The 14,713-nt window shown below is 45.4% G+C and overlaps 1 protein-coding gene across 1 annotated transcript in view; it reads right to left on the bottom strand.

Annotated features, from left to right (window-relative positions):
* Positions 1–14,713, bottom strand: part of ITGBL1 (integrin subunit beta like 1) — an 829,798-nt gene that overhangs the window by 66,175 nt on the left and 748,910 nt on the right. The gene's annotated exons all lie outside the window — the stretch shown is intronic.

The raw sequence follows: 14,713 nt of genomic DNA, 5'->3' as shown, positions 1-14,713 counted from the left end.
TTAGGCCTTCGATGCCTGTCTGCGGTCACTCCTTCCACTAGTCCTCCACTGACCACACCACTGCTGCCCGTGTACCCCTGGAACCAACATCAGAAAATATAAAAATAAGTATTTTGCTTATAAAAAAGAAAATACTGGAGAGATATCAAATGCAGACATTTTAACATTAAAAACAAACACATACAACAAAAATCTGGTACAGTACTAAAAATGGCCACCAGCTACAATAACTTTCTCCTGCAAGTAGTTAACTGAAAGGTTTTTTCAATTTTAAACACAGATATGGCATCCACCGAGTGTTGTCCTGTCGCGTCTTCTTTATATTATTGCCAAGAAGATGCAAAACAATGAAAATAATAAAATCATTATTTACCAAAAAAATAGAGTAAGTCAAAACCACATTGCAAATAAACATTCATTACAAATAAAGAAGCAGGGCGCGTCCGAGGGTGAGTATATACCTAATAAGAATATAATCACCCTCGGACGCGCCCTGCTTCTTTCCGACAGCCTTCCTTCCTAAGAATCAGCCCTTCCGTGGTGTAGAGAGAGGGTTTGTTACACTCCAAGGTGTTCCCCAGGTTGCCTTTCCTGAGCTTCGATCTTCCGGCTCTCGTTTAGTAGTTGTTGGAAACTACGCTGCATTGGGCCTACAAATTGGGTATGGGGTGTAGAGAGATGCTGTGTTCCACTACAAGGTGTTCCCCAGGTTGTCTTTCCTGAGCTTCAATCTTCCGGCTGTCGTTTAGTAGTTGTTGGAAACTACGCTGCATTAGGCCTACAAATTGGGTATGGGGTGTAGAGAGATGGTGTGTTCCACTGTAGAGAGATGGTGTGTTCCACTCCAAGGTGTTCCCCAGGTTTCCTCGCCAATGCTTCGATCATCATGCTCTCGTTTAGTAGTTGTTGGAAACTACGCTGCATTAGGCCTACAAATTGGGTATGGGGTGTAGAGAGATGGTGTGTTCCACTCCAAGGTGTTCCCCAGGTTTCCTCTCCATTGCTTCGATCTTCATGCTCTCGTTTAGTAGTTGTTGGAAACTACGCTGCATTAGGCCTACAAGTTGGGTATGGGGTGTAGAGAGATGGTGTGTTACACTCCAAGGTGTTCCCCAGGTTTCCTCTCCATTGCTTCGATCTTCCGGCTCTCGTTTAGTAGTTGTTGGAAACTACGCTGCATTAGGCCTACAAATTGGGTATGGGGTGTAGAGAGATGGTGTGTTACACTCCAAGGTGTTCCCCAGGTTTCCTCTCCATTGCTTCGATCTTCCGGCTCTCGTTTAGTAGTTGTTGGAAACTACGCTGCATTAGGCCTACAAATTGGGTATGGGGTGTAGAGAGATGGTGTGTTCCACTGTAGAGAGATGGTGTGTTCCACTCCAAGGTGTTCCCCAGGTTTCCTCGCCAATGCTTCGATCATCATGCTCTCGTTTAGTAGTTGTTGGAAACTACGCTGCATTAGACCTACAAATTGGGTATGGGGTGTAGAGAGATGGTGTGTTCCACTCCAAGGTGTTCCCCAGGTTTCATCTCCATTGCTTCGATCTTCATGCTCTCGTTTAGTAGTTGTTGAAAACTACGCTGCATTAGGCCTACAAATTGGGTATGGGGTGTAGAGAGATGGTGTGTTACACTCCAAGGTGTTCCCCAGGTTTCCTCTCCATTGCTTCGATCTTCCGGCTCTCGTTTAGTAGTTGTTGGAAACTACGCTGCATTAGGCCTACAAATTGGGTATGGGGTGTAGAGAGATGGTGTGTTCCACTGTAGAGAGATGGTGTGTTCCACTCCAAGGTGTTCCCCAGGTTTCCTCGCCAATGCTTCGATCATCATGCTCTCGTTTAGTAGTTGTTGGAAACTACGCTGCATTAGGCCTACAAATTGGGTATGGGGTGTAGAGAGATGGTGTGTTCCACTCCAAGGTGTTCCCCAGGTTTCCTCTCCATTGCTTCGATCTTCATGCTCTCGTTTAGTAGTTGTTGGAAACTACGCTGCATTAGGCCTACAAATTGGGTATGGGGTGTAGAGAGATGGTGTGTTACACTCCAAGGTGTTCCCCAGGTTTCCTCTCCATTGCTTCGATCTTCCGGCTCTCGTTTAGTAGTTGTTGGAAACTACGCTGCATTGGGCCTACAAATTGGGTATGGGGTGTAGAGAGATGGTGTGTTCCACTCCAAGGTGTTCTCCAGGTTGCCTTTCCTGAGCTTCGATCTTCCGGCTCTCGTTTAGTAGTTGTTGGAAACTACGCTGCATTAGGCCTACAAATTGGGTATGGGGTGTAGAGAGATGGTGTGTTCCACTGTAGAGAGATGGTGTGTTCCACTCCAAGGTGTTCCCCAGGTTTCCTCGACAATGCTTCGATCATCATGCTCTCGTTTAGTAGTTGTTGGAAACTACGCTGCATTAGGCCTACAAATTGGGTATGGGGTGTAGAGAGATGGTGTGTTCCACTCCAAGGTGTTCCCCAGGTTTCCTCGCCAATGCTTCGATCATCATGCTCTCGTTTAGTAGTTGTTGGAAACTACGCTGCATTAGACCTACAAATTGGGTATGGGGTGTAGAGAGATGGTGTGTTCCACTCCAAGGTGTTCTCCAGGTTGCCTTTCCTGAACTTCTATCTTCAGGCTCTCATTAAATTGTGGTTAAACGGAACAACTGCATTTGGCGTACTAGTTGGTTTGGGGCCTACTATCGGTGTCTGCCGCTCCTTGCTGTTCTCCTGGTTTCCTGTCCTGAAATTCCGTTTTCAGGCGCTCGTTAAGTAGTTGTTAATGTTAGACTGCATTTGGCCTACTAGTTGGGTTGGGGCCTACTATCGGTGTCTGCCACTCCTTGCTGTTCTCCTCCACTGAACAAAGCTGTGCCGCCTGTTTACTACTGTTGCCAATTTTGAACTGCATTTCGACTACTTACTGATTTGGGCCTACTCTCTGTGTCAGCCTCTCATTCCAGTTGTCCTCCACTGCAATGCCCCCTGATTAGTCCTGTGTTACCAATTTTGAACTGCATTTAGCCCACTTTATTCTTTGGGCCTATATCTGTGTTTCCTCCTCATCCTGCCCATTGCCCAGCCAGTGATAGATGAGTCTGCTGGTACATTGACCCATAACGCAACATTTCCCGTGCACGCTACACTGCAAGATTGTGACCCTGCTGAAAGTCAGGTCCCCCTTCCCGCATACCATACCACCTTACACGGGGACAAACAGGAAGGTGCAGATGAAAGTGCAGGTTCCTTCATCAGGTGGGGGGAGGAATACTAGTTGGCGACGTCACTGGCACAGGGCCTCTCATGGTACGCAAAAGTGTTGCTGCCGGTGGGAGGCGCCCCCGCCGTGCAAACACACCGCTGTACTTTGAGGGGCCCTGTGCCAGTGCCAATGCCATCGAGTGGGCCCCCCCTGCTTGCTCAGGTTCACAGCACTTGCAAAGTTGAAATACTTACCTCTCCCTGCTCCACTGCCGTGACGTGGTCCAGATTTCCTGGGATCACTAATTACTTGAACCAGCCCTACCCACCACAACTTTAGCCAAATGAACCCCAATTTCAAATGCCTTCCAATTATTATAAGGTAAATTACGCTTGACAAGCTTCATTAAGAAGAATGGATGGTTTTGACATTAAAATGGGCACTCTAGGTGTTTTCCTGGCCCCCACTCACTGCCGACTATGCTGCCCCATTGACTTGCATTGGGTTTCGTGTTTCGGTCGATCCCGACTTTACGTCATAATCGGCCGATTTCACTCGACCCGACTTTTGAGATAGTCGGGTTTCGCGAAACCCGGCTCGACTCTAAAAAGGTCAAGGTCGCTCAACTCTACTACTGGGGTGTCAGAGTGACAGCAATAGAAACACGAGAGTGCATGCAGTGCCGCACTGGAGAACGCCACTAACCACCCAGGCTTGGGTCAGGAAAGCGCTGTGAAAGCATATGGCTCCGCACTGGCGGTCACAGCAATAAGACGCTGTATTGTGTGTTTACGTGCTGATGGCCAAGTCGGGCGCTAGATAGCAATCCTTTATTCGCGACCAGTCAACAACACTAGGAATGGGAATGATTTAGGAGCTTTCATCCATCGACATACATCCATCAACACACACACATTATCAAGTCTATTCTAGCGCATGGCCGTGCGGTCATGCGCAGCTTATATAGTTGCAGCACGTTCAGGACTTTCCAATAAAGGACCAATGGGAAGCAGCTACCGAAGTTTTGCCCTTTCAGGACCTTCCTGGAGGACCAATGGGATGTGCTGCAGTACCTAAGCATGTGACCCTCGATCTCCAACGGGAGATCTTTCCCTGGGCATGCTCAGAAAGAGACTTAGCCACAAAAGCATCTGCTCGCCGCTGCCCAACACTGACTTCAATGGCAGAAGCAGGAAAAGCAGCAGTAACTCTTTGTACAGAGTGAGACTAAGCAAGACGCTGGGACTGACGTCTCCGCTGAGCAGACTCCACTGCGGCTGGAGAAGAATGGGAGACCGCAGCAGAGATGGCTCGAGATTCCCCTTGTGCAGAAGCGGGAACTCGACACCTAACACCCAATGCAAGTCAATGGGGAATCAAAGTCGGCAGTGAGTGGAGGACAGGAAAACACCTACAGTTCCCATTTTAATGCCAAAAACATCAATTCTTATTTCTTAAGCTTGCCAATCTTAATTTTCTTCATAATAATATTTAGGCATTGAAAACAGGGGGTCATTTGGCTACAGTTGTTGGGGGGTAGGGCTGGCTCAAGATTTTCGTGGGCCCAGGAAATGTGGAATTCGTCACGGCGATGGAGCAGGGAGAGGTAAGTATTTCAACTTTGCAAGTGCTGTGATCCTGAGCAAGCAGGGGGGGCCCACTAGTTGGCACTGGCACAGGGCCCCTCATGGTACGGTGGTGTGTTTGACGGCCGGTGGCGCCTCCCACTGCCAGAGACACTTTTGCGTACTATGAGGGGCCCTGTGCCAGTGCCAACGAGTATGAGCCCCCACCTGATTAAGGAACCTGCACTTTCATCTGCACCTTCCTCTTTGTCCCCATGTAAGGTGGTATAGTATGCGGGAAGGGGAACCTGACTTTCAGCAGGGTCAGATTCAGGCTGTTTAGAGTGCAAGGGGAATGTAGTGGTCTGGGTCAATCTACCAGCAGACTCATCTAGCAGTGGCTGGGCAATGGGCAGAATGAGGAGGAAACACAGATATAGGCCCAAAATAAAAAAAAAGTAGGCTAAAAGCAGTTCAAAATTGGTAACAGGACTAAACAGGCGGCATTGCTTTGTTCAGTGGAGGACAATTGTAATGTGTGGCACAGACACAGTTAGTAGGCCCAAAATAAAAAAGTAGGCTAAATGCAGTTCAAAATTGGTAACAGGACTAAACAGGTGGCATTGCTTTGTTCAGTGGAGGACAATTGTAACGAGTGGCGCAGACACAGTAGGCCCAAAATAAAAAAGTAAGCTAAATGCAGTTCAAAATTGGCAACAGAACTAAACAGGCGGCATAGCTTTGTTCTGTGGAGGACAATTGTAATGAGTGGCGCAGACACAGGTAGTAGGCCCAAAATACAAAAGTAGGCTAAACTCAGTTCAAAATTAGTAACAGGACTAAACAGGCGGCATACCTTTGTTCTGTGGAGGACAATTGTAATGATTGGCGCGACAAAGGTAGTAGGCCCAAAATACAAAAGTAGGCTAAATGCAGTTTAAAATTGGTAACAGGACTAAACAGGCGGCATTGCTTTGCTCAGTGGAGGACAATTGTAACGAGTGGCGCTGACACAGTTAGTAGGCCCAAAATAAAAAAGTAGGATAAATGCAGTTCAAAATTGGTAACAGGACTAAACAGGCGGCATAGCTTTGTTCTGTGGAGGACAACTGTAATGAGTGGCTGACAGCCAGACACAGGTAGTAGGCCCAAATGATAAAGTAGAAGACACAAAAGAGCATAGTAGAACCAAAAACACTCAGTTTAAAAAAAATCACAGTAATCCGCAAGTGCTAGTAAAAAGATGTGAAAAACAGGGTATTTGGTTGACATGTTATTTGCAAAAAATGTATACTAAGCTGCTCCACCAAACGTCACGGTATACCCATATCAGAGCAGTCCTAACTGATGTATGCAATTGGAGCGCCCCCAGACACAGAGCCACGAGTTCTCGGTACCGGGCCTCTCTGGTTCGGTTCTGAGGCTGTCACGGTGGCTAGACCCGGTCCAAGACCCTGCTAAGGGGCGTCCAGTAAAGGTGATACAGTCTGTCAAGGGTTCGTGACGCCACCTGTGGTGTTCGGTCAGGGTGACCGACGCTGCTGTGTGGTCCGCTGGGGTGATGGAATGGCAGCTCGATGGTATAACTTCCCACAGGTGAAGTATGTCCTCAGGGCTTCCCAGTATGGTGGATGGTGATGGTGTAAGGTGCAGTCAATAATGAAGACACAGGATTGCAGTCTCTTTACCTCTTTACTGAAGACTTCAGGATCCTCAATCCAGAGTACGCTAAACAGGGCTCTCTGAGACCGGCCGGTCTGATGGGCACATCCAGAGTTTCCCTCGCAGATGGAAATCGTTGCCTACCACTAGCCCCTGTATGTTGTAGTCCTACCCTGCTGAGCATTCGGAATAGTCCTCACAACTGCTGGTCTCGTTCGTTCGTTCTCTACAGCTCTCTTGTTCTTTGGTTCCAGATGTTACTAGTTTCTAACGTCCCCCAGGTATATTATGGCTAGGACGCCACCCGTATGATGGGAAGGCTCGGAGCTCTTCAAGGACCCTAGAGATGCCCCTCTCCACGCGTTGCCCCCTATGTCTTCGTAGGTTTAGTAAGGTAGACAGCCAACCTATAATTAACTGTCCTGCGGAGTTCGAAGTAAGGCCTGAAGTCAGTTACTCCCGCGGTGTTCCGGCCACCGGCTACGCGCCTCAGTAAGATGTTGCCTCTGTCTCACGGCACGACTCCTACTGGCTCTCCTTTGTGCTTGATCTCGTTTACACTGTTCCACAATATCTTTCCCTTCATGTCTCTCTCCTGGATACCGCCGCGGGATGTGCAGGCGCGGTTCCGTTACGATCTGTTCTGTTCGCTAGGCACCTGCCAGGTTCTCACGCCTGACAGGGACCCCCTGTGTCTTCTCCCCGCAACACCCCCTGCCACGGGATGTTGCCTGAATCCAACCCAGTCAGCTTCTGACTAACTTCCTCCCCAACCTCTAGTTTTACCAATGTGAGGAGTGGCCCAATAAATAAAGCCTTTTGCTCCCCCTTGTGGCCGGAGTGTGAAGTGTAATGTGTTCTGGTGATACCTGGTCAGGAGAACTCCTTAGTGCCATCAGACGTACCATCACTCCCCTTAGTGGCAGAGTGTCATACTGCAACGACCAGGTCTCTGGGGCGCTGCACAATCCCTATCTGATGTATTTAAAAACCTGATCATCTGTATATTACCTGTGTGAACAGGGTTCAGAGAGGAAAAGACCATGTGGACATGTTGAGTGGAACAGCTTTTGTGCAGATAGCCCAAGAGGAGTGGTGGGTAACTCCCCAGTCTTGTAGACACAAGAGAACAATTATGGAAACAGTAACACATGGGCTACTCGCACAGTGAACAAGTCTGTAGGAACATGCTCACACACCACCAAGAAACTTGAAGACACAAAAGAGCATAGTAGAACCAAAAACACTCAGTTTAAAAAAAATGATAAAGTAGGCTAAATGCAGTTCAAAATTGGTAACAGGACTAAACAGGCGGCATAGCTTTGTTAAGTGGAGGACAATTGTAATGAGTGGCACAGACACTACACTACACTACATATGAGTCAATGGAACAGCATTATAATCTAGCTGTGGCTGTGCATCAGTGCACTCCATGTCTGATTCATCTTGTAATGGGCAGTTAACAATTTCTCGTTCTAACCCAGGCACAGTATGTGTAAAGAGCTCCATAGAGTAATCTGTAGTGTCGCCTGATGCATCCTTCACTTTTGGTTTGGGTGAAGGACACAAGGAAACGTCTTGTTCCTGACCGGGAGCATCCACTGACGACTCGCTGCTTTTATATTTGGAACTTTCTGAAGAGGAGGCGAAAGAGCTAGAGGCTGAGTCAGCAATGAAAGCCAAAACTTTTTCCTGCTGCTCCGGCTTTAAAAGCCGTTTTCCTACTCCCAGAAAAGGGTGCCTTCGAGGCCTTGTGTAGCCAGACGATGACGCTGGCTCAACACCTCCAGCCTTAGGTGCTATTGTGCTTTTGCCACTACCACCAGATGCACCACCACCACCACCATCAGTACCAGCTTGCAGCCACCGCCCACGGCCTCTTCCATGAGACTTTTCATTTTTTGGAAAATCTAACCAAAATAACAACCGTTATATGGTACTGCAAAACAAGGTAGAAGGTGTATATAAACTTGTTGAGAATTTGAATCTCCCTTTTTTGGGGGGAGACTGACCCAAAACTCAGGCCCAGTGTATATAACAACGCAATCTAAGTGGCAGAAAGTGGCTGGCTGACATACACCAAACTATCAGGACTGCAGTAGATCCACTTTGTGAGAATTTGAAACTCCCTTTTTTTGGGGGAGACTGACCCAAAACTCAGGCCCAGTGTATATAACAACGCAATATAAGTGGCAGAAAGTGGCTGGCTGACATACACCAAACTAACAGGACTGCAGTAGATCCACTTTGTGAGAATTTGAAACTCCCTTTTTTGGGGGGAAACTGACCCAAAACTCAGGCCCAGTGTATATAACAATGCAATCTAAGTGGCAGAAAGTGGCTGGCTGACATACACCAAACTAACAGGACTGCAGTAGATCCACTTTGTGAAGATATATGAAAAAATACAAGGACTGTAGTACAATTTCAATCTCCCTACAATGATCTCAGGAAAAGTATGGCAACAATAAGAAGGACTGCTGCACACAAAAATGTGGACAAATAAACAAGATAACTGTGCAGAAAGGAGCAACGGGATTTTTGCTTTTAAAAAAGCAGTTGGTTTGCACAGCGGCGTGCAAACAGCAATGCAGCTATCAAGGAGCCTTATAAGGCAGCCTAATAAGCTACAGAGCTGATGCACAAAAATATAGCCTCCACTGTCCCTGCAAACAAATGGTGGTGTTGGACTGTGGAAATCGTTACAGCACAAGCAGTTTGGGGCTTAATCTTCCCTCCCTAACTATATCCCTTCTTCTGATGCAGCTGCAGCAACCTCTGTAAATGTAAAAAAAAAAACAGTACATACTTACATTCCGGTGTCTGTCGCGTCCCCCGGCGTTCTGCTTCCCTGCACTGTAAGCGCCGGCCGTAAAGCAGAGCGGTGACGTCACCGCTGTGCTCTGCTTTACGGCCAGCCGGCGCTCACAGTCAGTGCAGGGAAGCAGAACGCCGAGGGACGTGACAGACACCGGAATGTAAGTATGTAGTGTTTGTTTTTTTTTACATTTACACTGATAACCAGGGTAAACATCGGGTTACTAAGCGCGGCCCTGCGTTTAGTAACCCGATATTTACCCTGGTTACCAGTGAAGACATCGCTGAGTCGGCGTCACACACGCCGATTCAGCGATGGTTGCGGGAGATCCAGCGACAAAATAAAGTTCTGGACTTTCTGCTCCGACCAACGATGTCACAGCAGGATCCAGATCGCTGCTGCGTGTCAAACACAACGATATCGCTATCCAGGACGCTGCAACGTCACAGATCGCTAGCGATATCGTTGTTAAGTTGGTCAGTGTGAAGGTACCTTAAGATGGTGGGAACCGAGACCTATGTCATCACGCTGCCCACACTCTGCTTCCTCCTTCATTGGCTGAAAAATGGCGCTGAAAGCGTCATACAAAATGCGACTTTGGCGCGAAGATCGCCGACCTCATGGCTGATCCCACACTAGGATCAGGTCGGGTTTCATGAAACCCAACTTTGCTGAAAGTCGGCGATTTTTGAATTTGTCCGATCCGTTTCGCTCAACCCTAATCAGCACACAAACAGCTTATGGATTGTTCTGAGATATAGATCGCTGTGCTTTCTGTAATAAAAGGCAGCACCCTGTCAGAGCACCTGACCTACAAGCACATGCAGCATCCACTCAGGCATCATCCTGTGTGACAGATGTCTGCTACGACTTGGCCCCTTCCTTACCGCTGCTGACAGATATTCAAACACTTATCTGGCTGTAGCACTTGGAGAAAAAAGAAAAATGATTAATTTCTCATTAGTCCCCCCCTTCCTACTGCCTTCCTTTGTCTGGTACAAAATATTTTAGCAAGTTTCTAAAAAAAGTTTCATGGGTATACAACCCCTTTAAGTAAATCAAAATATGTATAAAAAATCGTTAAAGAGTTGATTGTGACTTGTAGGATCACTACTTCCAATAGGTGGCGCTATAGAGTTTAAGTCCTCTTTTTCTCAGAAGAGGCAATTTGCATAAAAAATCATAATATGTGCTGGAAAAACACAACAGAAAAGAAATTTAATTTAAAAAGGGTAAAATTTAGTTTAGAACTAAGCGCTCATCAAAGAGCTATTGAGTTTTCAATTCTGTCCTATTTTTGCTTCCCTTCTTTTATTTTGTGAGTTATGAATCACTACCAGTTTTGATTTGTAGTATATTATAGCCTTGTGTCATTATGTGGGTTATTTCTATGGAAGCCTCTGCTGCTCTGTAAATGCTCATTGCTTCGTTTCAGATAAAATTATCCTCTCACAAGTTCCTATCCCTCCAGCCACTGTCAAATATGCCAAATATAATCTAACCCCTTAACATCACTCTTTGTTACTTTGAACTCATAGTTTCCGCAGCTTAGTCACAGAGCACTGTATTCCTTCAATAGAATAAATAGGATGGTGGATGTATAATTTAAAGTTGTATGACATGCAGGGCCGGGACGAGATGTAAGCAGGTTAGGCACCCATTATTTTGCCAATGAATGGGGGATATTACATGAGCGACTAGCTGTGGGAACATTGGAAGGGTTGACTGTGGGGGGCATAAGAGGGTCTGGCTGTGTGGGACATAAGAAGGGCTGGCTGTTGGAACATAAGATGGGCTGTCTGTGTGGACAGACGAGGGGCTGGCTGTGGGAGACGTATGAAGATTTGCATGTGGGGGACACAAGATGGGCTGGATGTAGGGGACATATGTGGGGCTGGCTGTGGAGGACATAGGAAGGACTGGAAGTGGGACACATAAAATGGTTTGGCTGTGGGGGACATACGAGGGACTGGCTGTGGGGGCTATCACTAGAGGGGCTGTAGGGAGCTTCATATTAACTGGGAGACTGTGGGAAACATAATACTGGGGGCTGGAAGGGACTTTATAATGTCAATTGTTAATTTATTCTATAAACTTCTGACAACATGTCTCCGAATTTCCAAGCAATAAATTTTGCATTCTTTTTCTGAAAAGAAAAAATGGTCAAAATAACAAAAAAAACAGTGCTTTCAGAACTCAAATAATGCAAAGAAAACAAGTTCATAATCATTTAGAAACAACAATACTAATGTTTTAACTCAGGACGAGTTTAGAAATCAATATTGTGTGGAATAACCATGATTTTTAATCACTGCTTTCATGCGTCTTGGCATGCTTTCCACCAGTCTTTCACACTGCTTCTGGTGCAAAAATGTAAGCAGTTCTTCTTTGTTTGAGGGTTTCTGACTATCCATCATCCTCTTGATTACATTCCAGAGGTTTTCAATGGGGTTCAGGTCTTTAGATTGGGCTGCCCATGACAGGGTTTTGATGTGGTGGTCTCTTAATTTTTGCCAGAGCTGTATATATATAGCCTTCACTATATGTATATCTCTGATTGAGATCTCGGCAACGAGATCTCGTCCCAAGATCTCGGGAGACGAGATCTCGTCCCAAGATCTCGGGAGATAAGATCTGAGATCTCAATCTGAGCATGTGCCGCCCCCAGTGGCCATTTTCCCAGAGGCCACTGCATCGCAGAAATGGATGTGCGGGGCCTCTGGACCTTCACAAAATGCCAGCGAAGCCCCCCACACTAAAGAGCACCACCACCGAACCTGCTGCACCTGCTGCACCAGCCACACCAGCCTGGGAAGGGAGTGTGATCATTGCCCGGCAGCATCGGACCAGGACCGCCATAGAATAGCCCGACTCCTGCTGCCGCCACAGTATTTCTAAGTATATTCCGACTATAAGACGCACTCCCATTTTCCTAAAAAAATTTTGGGGAAAAAGTGCATCTTATAGTTTGAAAAATACGGTAAATGTTTACTTGTTGTTACTGACTTGTCTAATCAGTACCGTGGTTCCTGTATGGTCCACAAGCTGATAAAGACTGATAACAACGCCCAGCATCTCTTTGCCATTGTTAAGAACATACTGGGAGTTGTAGATTTATGAGATACAAATGTATGCTGGCAAGCAAAAGGGTAACAATGTTTTGAACTTTTGATTTTCAGGCTCCATATTTCACCATCCACTACAGCTTTGAACATGAGACTATTAACATTTTATAGACAATCATCTAGGCTATCTCATACATAAATTTGACCTGCAAATATTTAGCATATGATTAGCTATGCAGATTAGTGTCATGTCACTATATTGGTACTGTTTTGCTCCTCGTGGTGGAAAAATCTTTTTCTTCCTGTATACTACAAATTTCAATCTGTTTCCACATTCCTTAATAGCTCATGTTTGAATTGATTTGCAGCCATGAAGAAAATTTCTCAACTAAAGAGAAAAAACATCAGTCAGCTCATTAATAGTGTACTCTCGGCCAAAAAAATGGCCGAACTGCATCATATGAGTGCCATGACAGTTTGATGAATATGAAATGAAGTCCATCTATCCAGTCAAAAGTCAAGAGGTAGACATCCAGGCAAAATATTGTAGTCAACAAGTCAGCTCATCGCAAGAGCTATCTGTTCTTGTGCAACAAACACAGCAGTGGGGGTGGCTCATATGCCTCGTAATAGTGAGATCACAGACGTCTACGCAAGTACCAGTTGATGCTCATTATACAAGTTTGGAATGGTGGCCTGAAAATAGGCGAAGAAGCTTCAACTCCAATATCGTTATAATAAGCGTTGGCTTGAGTTTGCAAAAAGTATGAAAAGTGTACAGTAAAAGCTTGAAAACGGGTGATTTGGAGTGGTGAGATGAAAATCAATATACTAGGCTCTGATGGGTGCAAATGTGTCTGGAAGAAGCAAGGGAGAAAAGGGCTAATGGATGAAGAAATAAAGGAACTGACAAGTTCGGTGGAGGAAGGCTGATGATATGGGATTGTTTCACAGGCAAAGATGTTGGATACTTTACAAGGATTGATGGTGGTCTCAATGCTGAGCTCTATGTGAGTATCATACAAGGTGAGTTACTTCATAAACTCGAGTTCTATGGGTATGAAAATGGAACCTGAAAGTCAAAAGTTCAAGACATTATTACTCTTTTGACATTACAATTAATTGATGTACTAAGCTTGGTGATGCATTCATGTACTAATGGTTGTTCTGATGTTGTATTTATTTACTGACGGTGGTTCTCCTGATGTATTCATGCACTGAATAAGGTTCTGGTGATGCATTAATTTACTGATGGTGCTTCTGTTGATGTATCCATATAGTAATGGTGGTTGTGGTGCCTTATTCATGTATTTATGGTGGTTCTAGTGACATGTATTAACTGATTGTTCAGGTGCTTTAATTATATAAGAAAAGGAAAATCAAGGTCCACAAAAATCACAAAATTCTTCTTTATTGAGGTGAATAGAGTAAACTTCAATAAGTAAGTTAAAATGCCATGGTAATGGTTAAAACAATGTGTTTCAGGTAGTGGAACCCTTAATACCTGAAATATGTTTTTTTATCCATTACCATGGCATTTTAACTTACCGACTGATGTGTACCCTATTCACACCAATAAAAAAATAATTTGTGATTTCCATGGAGCTGCGTTTTTATTTCCTTGCATTTACTCATGTCAAAGGCATAAACGCCTCCTTTGCTCTGGATCACCAAAGAATGCATGCAGGTGAACTGGACTTTGTTCTTCACTGTATTTATGAATGTCTATTAGTGGCTCTGGTGTTCTGTTTATGTATTGATACTAATTTTGGTTTCACATTTATGTACTAATGATGTGTCTGGTAAAGAAAACAGCACCAGAACCATCATCACTACATGAAAACATCACCAAACCCATCAGTAGTACATGAACACAGCACCAGAACAAATATCACTACATAAATACATCACCAGAACCAACATTAGTACAGAAATATGACACATAAACCACCATCACTACATGAATACGTTACCGTAACCACCATCAGTACAGGAATGTGGCACCAAAACCACCAAGACAGGTGGTTACAGGATTTGGTGGCTCTAGCTATTAAATTAAAGGGTTAAATCGCAGATGTCCTCATATGAACTCGAGCGTGGGAAAATATTCTGAAAAGTTCCCAGGCTCGAGTTCATATGAGGACATCCAGCAGAGGGCGCATCACCACGACTTGAGGTAACTACAGGTCATTCCCTTGCATTCCATTAATTCCCTGGGTTTTTACAGGCAGGGGAGGCTGCATTAGCATGGGGCATCTGTGCAGTTGGTGTTTGGCATCCATGGGTAAGATATGCCTTGATATATATGCACTTTTGGCACTTTATTTCTTGGGCTCATAGGAACATGGTGATTTTGCCACATGGCATACTTAATAGATTGTTTGTTCCTGTGATCTGTGGCATATTTTCTGCCTA

This window comes from Ranitomeya imitator, chromosome 3 (assembly GCF_032444005.1).
Source record: "Ranitomeya imitator isolate aRanImi1 chromosome 3, aRanImi1.pri, whole genome shotgun sequence".
NCBI lineage: Eukaryota > Metazoa > Chordata > Amphibia > Anura > Dendrobatidae > Ranitomeya > Ranitomeya imitator.
Note: the sequence above shows the minus strand (reverse complement) of the source record. Positions and strands in the feature narration are given on the sequence as shown.